Source organism: Puma concolor, chromosome E2, assembly GCF_028749965.1.
Source record: "Puma concolor isolate L17-30 chromosome E2, mPumCon1.1.hap2, whole genome shotgun sequence".
Lineage (NCBI taxonomy): Eukaryota > Metazoa > Chordata > Mammalia > Carnivora > Felidae > Puma > Puma concolor.
The window spans coordinates 62,200,606-62,210,979 of NC_141681.1; the positions used below are offsets into that span (position 1 = coordinate 62,200,606).

The window sequence follows — 10,374 nt, forward strand, 5'->3', positions numbered from 1 at the left end:
GGGGTAGAAGGCATAAACTGAAGAATGTCTAAGGCTCACAAGGGAGACAATATTCACTTTTCTTGGAGTCCCTTTGTGAGAAGTGGCAGAAACGGCTTTCTGAGAACAAAAACGCCAGCGGGTGCCATTTTCCTCCCCTGCTCGTAGCACAGATGCTGAACCTTGTGCCAACGGTGGCTTATTCGGACACTGGCTGCAAGCCTGCTTGCTCCAAGTCTTGAGCCCCTGTTCTGGTGCAACTGCCTTTCTGAGTCAAACCTGTATCAGTCCCAGCACAATGAGACCCTCCCCCAGAAGACCAGCTCAGACCCCTCCCACAGCACTTAAATTTTAATTTTATTTGATTTAATTTAAACTTAAATTTTTGAGTTTTAAAAGTCAGCAGGCTTGGCTAGGATAGAGCCCAAATTGCACTGTACAGTGCAATTTTTTTTGCAGCAGTGTTTGCACTGCTCCTGGCAGACAAACAACCTGGAGACAGACAGAGCGTACACAGTGATTTGAAAAATGCCTGTGATGCACGAGGGATAATTCACTCTTCTGGGAGTGCTTCCCTGAGAGCAGCAAGCAAGGACACCCTCTCTGGGAACAAAGGAGCTGACAGCACCATTTCTCTTCCCTTCCCATCAGCATAAAATGTTTCAGTAAACAGCACAGCAGTGAACACTGGCCACCTAACTTGCATACACAATGTCCCATCCACCTGCGCTCTGCCAGTACTGCCCTTTTGGGGCAAATGTGCTTAAGTCTCAGTGCAGTGGGCCTCTTTGGTGGGAGACCAGCACAAAGCTCCATCCACACCATGTCTCCTGACCAGAGAGCTTTACAAAGCTTCAAATCTAGTGGAAGTAGCATCAGGTCCCACTTAACAAGCAGACCAGAGCACACCTACTTGAAACTCACCACACTTTGGCCAAGGTCCAAACACTGACCACTCTAGGCATGTAGAGCCTCTGCAGACAACTGGCCTGGAGGATAGAGCAGTCAAAACACAGCACCAGAATGCATGCAGCACACACCAGAGACACTCCCTGAAGTGCCAGACCCTGGACACTATATGACCTCTTTTCATAAAGTCATTACTCTCAGGATCAAGACACATAATAGGCTTTTCTAACACACAGAAGAAGACAGAGATGTAAACAAAATGCCAAGATGGAGCAATTCTTCCCAAAAGAAAGAACAAGATAAGGTCACAGATAGAGATCTAATTGAAACAGACATAATTCATATGCCTGATAACACTCACTGGGCTTAAGAAAAAAATGGAAGACTTAAGGGAGGTCCCTACTGCAGAAATAAGAGTTAAAAAACAACCAGGCAGAAATGAAAAATGTAATAACTGAAATTTGAAACAGATGGGATACAATGACCACAAGGATGGAAGAAGCAGAGGAACAAACAAGCGATATAGAAGATAGAGTTAGGGAAAATAACGAAGTTGAACACAAGAGAGAAAGAAGAATGATGGAGCACAAGAGTAGACTTAGGGAACTCAGTGACTCCATCAAACATAATAACATTCATATCATAGGAGTCCCAGAAGAATTAGGGAAGGAAAAAGGGATAGAAAGTTGATTTCAGACAATTATGACTAAAAACTTCACTTTCTTGGGGAAAGTAAATGGACTTCCAAATCCAGGAGGGAAAAAGAACTCCCACCAAAATCAATAAAAGCAAGGCCAGCACCATACATATTATAATTACATTTGTAAAATATACTGCTAAAGCAAAAATCCTAAAAGCAGCAAGACAAAAGAAGTCCCTAACTTACAAGGGAAGACCCATTAGAATAACTGCAGATATCTCCATAGAAACTTGGCAGGCCAGAATGGTGTGACATGATGTATTCAATGTGCTAAATGATAAAAATCTGCAGCCAAGAATACTTCTTCCAGCAAGGCTGGCATTCAGAATGGAAGGAGAGATAAAGTTTCCCAGACAAACAAAAATGAAAGGAGTTCATGAGCCTTGCGAGAAATATTAAAGGGGATTCTCTAAGTGGGAAGGAAAGACCGGAAGGAACAAAGACAGGAAAGGAACAGAGAAAATCTCCAGAAACAATAACAAAACAAGTAATAAAATGGCACTAAATGGATACCTATCAATAATCACCCTGATTATAAATGTACTAAATGCTCCAGTCAAAAAACATAGGGTATCAGAATGGCTAAAAAGCAAGACCCCCCCCCCAATAAAACAAAACAAACAAAAAGAGGAAATAAGATCCATCTCTATGCTGCCTACAAGAGACTCATTTTAGATCTAAAGACAACTGCAGATTGAAAATGAGGGGATGGAGCACCATTTATCTTGTTAATGGACATCAAAAGAAAGCTAAAGTAGCAATAATTAAACAATTAGACAAACTAAATATTTTATTTTTTTAATTTGAGGTGGGGGGGATAAAATCTTAAGCAGAAAGGGACAGAGGGAGGGAGGGAGGGAGGGAGGGAGGGAGGGAGAGAGAGAGAGAGAGAGAGAAATCTTAAGCAGGCTCCATGTTCAACATGGGGCTCGATCCCACAACCTTGGTATCATAACCTGAACCAAAATCAAGAATCGGACACTCAACTGACTGAGTCACCCAATGCTCTAGAAAAACTAGATTTTAAACCAAAGCCTGTAACAAGGATGAAGAAAGGCTCTATATCATAATAAAAGGAACTATCCAACAAGAAGATCTAACAATTGTAAATATATTTGCCTCCAACTTGGAAGAATACAAAGATATAAAACAATTAATAACAAACATAACAGAACTAATTGATAATAATACATTAATAATAGGGAACTTTGACACCCCATTTACATCAATGGACAGATCATCTAAGCAGAAAATTAACAGGGAAACAATGGCTTTCAATGACACACTGGATCAGATGGACTTAACAAATATATTCACAAGATCTCATCCTAAAGCAGCAGAATACACATTATTTTCAAGTACACATTGGACACTGTCCAGCATAGATCACATACTAGATCACAAATCAGGTCTCAACAAGTACAAAAAGATTGAGATCATACCATGCATATTTCCCACCACAACACTATGAAGCTTGAAGTCATCCACAAGAAAAAATTGGAAAGACCACAAATAAATGGAGGTTAAGCAACATGCTACTAAAAATGAATGGCTCAACCAGGAAATCAATGAAATTTTTAAAAACACATGGAAACAAATGAAAATGAAAACATGACTCTCTAAAACCTCTGGGATGCAGCAAAAGTGGTCCTAAGAGGGATGTATATAGCAAAACAGGCCTACCTCAAAAGCCATAAAAACCTCCAATGAACAAACTAACGTTACACCTAAAGGAGCTAGAAAAAGAACAACAAATCAAGCCTAAAGCCAGCAGAAGAAGATTAAAGCAGAAATAAATGGTATGGAAACTAAAAGAATAGATCAATGAAACAAAGAACTGGTTCTTTGAAAAAATTAATAAAATTGATAAACTCCTAGCCAGACTTACCAAAAAGAAAAGAGAAAGAATAAAAATAAATAAAATCACAAATGAGAAAGGAAAAATAACCAATACCACAGAAATGCAAACAAGTACAATGGAATGTTTTGAGAAACCATATGCCAAAAATTGGACAATCTGGAAGAAATGGATCAATTCATAGAAACATATAAAATACCAAAACTGAAACAGGAAAAAATAGAAAACTTAAAGAAACTGACAACCAGCAAAGAAATTGAATCACTAATCAGAAATCTCCCAACAACAAAACTCTAGGGCCACATGACTTCCCAGGGGAATTCTACCAAACATTTAGAGAATAGTTAACACCTATCCTTCTCAAAGTATTCCAAAAAAAAAGTAGAAATGGAAGGAAACTTTCCAAACTCATTCTATGAGGCCAGAATCACCCTGATTCTGAAACCAGACAAAGACTCCACTTAAAAAGAGAACTATGGGCCAACATCCCTGATGCATATGGATTCAAAAATTCTCAACAAAATAATAGCAAATCAAATCCAATAGTATATTAAAAGAATTATTCACCATGATCAAGTGGGGTTTCTTCCTGGCTGCACAGGTAGTTCAATATTCGTAAATCAATCAATGTAATGCACCACATTAATTAATAAAAGAATAAGAACCATAGGATCCTTTCAATAAATGCAGAAAAAGTGACAAAGGAAAACATCCATTCATGATAAAAACCTTCAACAAAGTAGACGTAGAAGGAAAATCTCAAAATAATAAAGGCCATATATGAAAAATCCGCAGCTAATATCATTGTCAATGGGGGAAAACTAAGAGTTCTTCTTCTAAGGTCAGGAAGAGGACAGGGATGTCCACTCTTACCACTGTCATTCAACATAGTACTGGAAGTCTTAGCCTCAGGAATCAGACAATGAATCAAAATAAAAGACATCCCAATTGGGAAGGAAGAAGTCAAATTTTCACTATTTGCAGATGACATGATACTTTAAAGACTCCACCAAAAAATTGCTAGAACTGATACACAAAATCAGTAAAGTTGCAGGATACAAAATCAATGTACAGAAATGTGTTGCATTTCTGTACATCAATAATGAAGCTGCAGTAAGAGAAATCAAGGTATCAATCCCATTTACAATTGCAACAAAAACCATAAGATACCTAGGAATAAACCTAACTAAGGAGGTGAAAGATCTGTACTCTGAAAACTATAAAACATGGGTGAAAGACATGGAAGATGACACAGAAAAATGGAAAAACATTCCATGCTCATGGACTAGAATGAATATTATTAAAATGTCTATCCTACCCAAAGCAATCTATACATTTAATGCAATCCCTACCAAAATACCACCAGCATTTTTCACAGAGCTAGAACAAACAATCCTAAAATTTATATGGAACCACAAAATTACACAAAGAACCAAAGCAATCTTAAAAACAAATGCAAAGCTGGAGGCATCACAATTCCAGAATTCAAGTTATATTACAAAGCTGTAGTGATCAACACAGTACGGTGGCACAAAAACAGACACATAGATCAATGGAACAGAATAGAAAACCCAGAAATGAACCCACAACTATATGGTCAACTAATCTTCCACAAAGCAGGAAAGAATATCCAATAGAAAGAACACAGTCTCTTCAACAAATAGTGATAGCAACATGCAAAAGAATCAAACTGGACCACTTTCTCACACAAAAAATAAATTCAACATGGATGGAAGACCTAAATGTGAGACAGAAAACCATCAAAATCCTCAAGGAGAACACAGGTAGTAACCACTTTGACATCAGCCTTAAAAACTTCTTCCTAGATATGTCTCCTGAGGCAAGGGAAACAAAAGGTAAAGTATCCTATTGGGACTTCATCAAGATAGAAAACTTTTTTCTGCACAGCGAAGGAAACAATCAACAAAACTAAAAGGCAACCTTCAGAATGGGAAAAGATATTTGCAAATGGCAATCCTGATAAAGGGTTAGTATCCAAAAGATATACAGAAGTTATAAAACTCAACACTCAAAAAAAAAAATCTACTTACAAAATGGGCAGAAGACATTAACAGACATGTTTCCAAAGAAGACATACAGATGGCTCATGGACACATAAAAAGATGCCCAATATCATTCATAATCAGAGAAATAAAAATCAAAACAACAGTGAAATCACCTCATACCAGTCAGAATGGCTAAAATAAACAACACAAGTAACAACTGTTGTTGGTGAGGATGCATAAAAAGGGGAACTCTCTTATACTGTTGGTGGGAATGCTAACTGCTGCAGCATTCTGGAAAACAGTATGGAGGTCCCTCAAAAAGTTTAAAATAGGGGCACCTGTGTTGGCCCAGTTGGTTGACCATTTGACTTCTGATACAAGCTTAGGTTGTGATCTCACAGTTGTGGGTTTGATCTCCGTGCTGGGCTCAGTGGTGAGTGTGGATCTGTTTGGATTCTCACTCTCCCTCACTCTCTGCCTCTCCCCCACTAGTACACACACACACACACACACACACACACACACACACACAGTCTCTCTCTCTCTCTCTCTCTCTCCAAATAAGTAAACATTTTTTAAAGTTAAAAATAGAACTACCCTAGGATCCAGCAGTTGCACTTCTAAGTATTTACTTAAAGCATACAAAGATGCTGTTTCAAAGGGATACATGCATCCCAATGTTTACAGCAGCATTATCAACAATAGCCAAATTATGGAAAGAGCCCATAGGTCCATCAACTGATGAATGGATAAAGAAGATGTGGTGTATATATACAATGGAATATTATTCAGCCATAAAAAATGAAATCTTGTCATTAGTAAAGATGTGGATAGAAATAGAGTATTATGCTAAGTGAGATAACTCAGAGAAATGCAAGTACCGTATTATTTCACTCATATATGGAATTTAAGAAACAAAACAGATGAACATAGAGGGGAAAAAGAGAGACAAACCAGAAAACATACTCTTAAATATAGAGAACAAACTGAGGGTTGCTGGAGGGATGGTGGGGGGTAGGAGGGAAGGATGGGCTAAATGAGTGATGGTATTAAGGAGAGCATTTGCTGCGATGAGCACTGGCTGCTGTATGTAAATGATGAATCACTAAATTCCACACTGTATGGAAACTAATTGGAATTTAAATAAAAACTTGAAAAAAAAACAGTGACTATGTAGTGATTCAAAGGTGGTGGCATACATATCTCTGTAAAAACACTAGTTGATGATGAAAAAAAATTAAGACTTTAGAGAAATTTTAGATGTGAAGTCTGAGAAGATATAGAATTAATCTGAACATTTGACTACGAGGGTCACTAAACATTTTGCTTCCAAAATGAGATTTTCTTCATTCTTGAAAACATTGAGTAATACCTGTGTGAAGGGAAAAAATAACATAAACACTTAATGATAATTTATATTATTATTATTGGTACAATAAAAATACTTTAGTTCTTAATTAAATAAACTATTTACCTTTAAAAAATTTTTTTATAGGGGCGCCTGGGTGGCGCAGTCGGTTAAGCGTCCGACTTCAGCCAGGTCACGATCTCGCGGTCCGTGAGTTCGAGCCCCGCGTCGGGCTCTGGGCTGATGGCTCAGAGCCTGGAGCCTGTTTCCGATTCTGTGTCTCCCTCTCTCTCTGCCCCTCCCCCGTTCATGCTCTGTCTCTCTCTGTCCCAAAAATAAAAATAAACGTTGAAAAAAAATTTTTTTTATATGTTTATTTATTTTTGAGAGAGAGAGAGAGACAGAGTGCGAGCCGGGAAGGGGCAGAGAGAGGGAAACACAGAATCTGAAGCAGGCTCCAGGCTCTGAACTGTTAGCACAGAGCCCTACACAGGGCTCAAACCCAAGAACTGTGAGATCATGACCCGAGCAGAAGTCGGCCGCTTAACCAACTGAACCACCCAGGCACTCCTAAACTGTTTACCTTTAAAAAATGCATACCTAATTGTATTTGAATAAAATTTTATAATTGAGGTTTGCTGTAAAATATCCACATAAGTAAATGCTTAGTTTATGTGATATATTCACAGTCCTCATTAATGTATTCTTCCCATTTTGGTAAATATTTTTACATTTCTCTTTGAGAATCTTTTAAAAATGTATCCTTCTATCACTATTTTTGAGAATTCTCTTTACCACAATATTTTTTCTAAGAAATGTATTTATGTATTTATTTAGCATTTCACTTAATGGTATTATGTAAAAGTCTTATTTTCTTTCTGCGTTTTGAATTGTTTTTCAATACTCAAATAATGTTATTCCTCATATTGTCTAAATGAACAATGAATGCCAGCCTTCTGGGGTACTATATGAACAGCAGAAAACATAACCTGCTTACTCTGGAACTGCCAAGAAACTTTGGTCAATGAATGACACAGGGTACCCAGTTACACATTTGTGAGAATAGGGAGGGAATCTAGATTGCTCTAGGAGTCTCCCAATGGTTACAACTAGAAAATGAGATCACATTAAGAAAATTCTGAACAAATATACAAAGTTAATTTTGAATGAGATCTGTTTCATGATGGCTCAAGGTGCAAAGATATAAAACAAAATAATAAAAAGAAAAAATGTCATCAACATTTTAGGGAGCATTTACATATGAGGAACACATTTTTTTCTTTCCAAAATTCACTGATTACTCAGTATTAGAGGGGGCACCTGGATGGCTCAGTTGGTTAAACATTTCTTGATTTCAGCTCAGGTGTTGATATCAGGGTCCTGAGTTCAAGAGCTGCATTGGGCTCCACTCTGGGTGTGAAGCTTGCTTAAAAAAAAAAAAAAATCAGTATCAGATGGTGAAGTATGAGGGCTTTCCTAAATTGAGAAGGAAGAACACCACCATGCTGGATATCCCCTTATCAAGTCTTCCAGGCAGAATCCTTTCAATAGGGCAGAAATAATAGCTGTAAGATAGATTTAAATTCCCATGATTGAGAACTATCAGTGTATAGTTGAGAAACACTACAGAAACTTATGAAATACTATTAGAATCAATTGTGTTGTTCATAATCATCACATATGTCAGGGAGTCAAAATTTTCCATTTATATAGGCAACATTCTCCTTAAATCTCTAAGGAAAAAGATATGAATAAAACACAACCAAAACTGTGCAATACAACAATAAAAGTAAGAAAAATGAGGGAATGTTGAAAAAAAAACTAAAAATTACATTTAATTAATATCCATTTTAAATAATAACATAAAACTGTTGTCTTATAGGAAAACATTTCCTTTTGCAATAATTAAATTCACAAAAATAAGTACCTTATTGAATAAAATTCCAACACAAACATAAACATTTCTGATGTCCTCTGCTGTTAACAAAAGCACACAAAATTTTAAATAAGTAACTAAATAAGTAATCCATTGGTTGCAAATAACTGCATTACAATATATAAAATATTACTACCACATATTTTTATTGGTAAAAGCAAAAAAGAATACAAGAATCCTTATTTACTATTATATACCTAGCATAAATTTATAGGCACGTATATGTGATAAAAGTAAATGATGAATTCATGGAGAGAAGGAATTTAGTTAACAGAAATTACTATATTTTAAATTACTGAAAAAAATAAAATATTGAAATCGAAGATATAGTTAAAAACAGCAAACATTTCTAGCTTTAATCTTAAAGAAAAATAAATAAGTACTAGATCTAAACATAAAGAATGGCAAATCTGTTAGATAAAAATACTGCAGGGGAGCCTGGGTGGCTCAGTCCATTAAGCATCTGACTCTTGATTTTGTTTGGCTCAGGTCATCATCTCATGGTTCATGGGTTCAAGCCTTGCATCAGGCTCTGTGCTGACCTTATGGAGCCTGCTTAGGATTCTCTCTCTCCCTCTCTCTCTCTCTCTCCTCTCTCTCTCTCTCTCTCAAAATAAGTAAATAAACATAATAATAAATACACTTAAAAAAAAGACTATACAAATTGGGACAGTGTGATTGTGGCACAAATAGGGAAATAGAATAATGTCCCTACATAGTCATTTGATTTGTAAAAAAGATTACACTGAAATATCTATGTGTAACAAACAACTTCTGCCTTCCCCTTATCTGGTACTGTAAAATGGAAGCATATAAATTTGCCCTTCAATAATGCTGACTGGACATGCCAAATGAGTACCAGTAAGATTGCCTGAGCCCACACAGGTTGTTCATATGAAACAGTATAGATACCTGGTGGACAAAGCAATTACCACTTTTTTTTAAAAAATTTTTTAACGTTTATTTATTTTTGAGACAGAGAGAGACAGAGCATGAACGGGGGAAGGGGCAGAGAGAGAGGGAGACACAGAATTGGAAGCAGGCTCCAGGCTCTGAGCCATCAGCCCAGAGTCCCACGCGGGGCTCGAACTCATGGACCGTGAGGTCGTGACCTGAGCTGAAGTCGGACGCTTAACCGACTGAGCCACCCAGGCGCCCCAGCAATTACCACTTTAACGACATGTTAGAAGCTGGAGTTCTGACAGCATATAGTAGCTCTACCATTCTGTGATAGCTTATGTGGAATCCAGATTGGGGCCTATGGCAAAAGCCTCTGAACACTACCCAGGGGCAACTGCTAGGATGTCGCACCAGAAATTTTCCATTTGAGATACAATTACTGCCTGGCTATTGGGATTTGAAACTGCTCATAATACTGAAAAACATAAAGTAATTCTGATACCTAAAATACCCATAATGATTCAGGTGATGTTAGAGAAACACTCTAGAAGGAAGGCAGTGCCCAGAAGTGTTCCCTAATAAAACAGAAATGATTTATGCAGGAATATGCTACCAGGGGAATCCAAGGAGGTATTCTTTGGATTCACAAGCAGGTAGCCTCTTTTCCCTTAGGGCCAATTTTGGAAACACATGTGGAGGCTCCTGGATCCTATGATCACATGACCATATGGGTCGTGC

At 37.3% G+C, this 10,374-nt stretch overlaps 1 protein-coding gene across 1 annotated transcript in view; it reads right to left on the reverse strand.

Annotated features, from left to right (window-relative positions):
• Positions 1–10,374, reverse strand: part of LOC147573908 (uncharacterized) — a 73,038-nt gene that overhangs the window by 17,966 nt on the left and 44,698 nt on the right. The gene's annotated exons all lie outside the window — the stretch shown is intronic.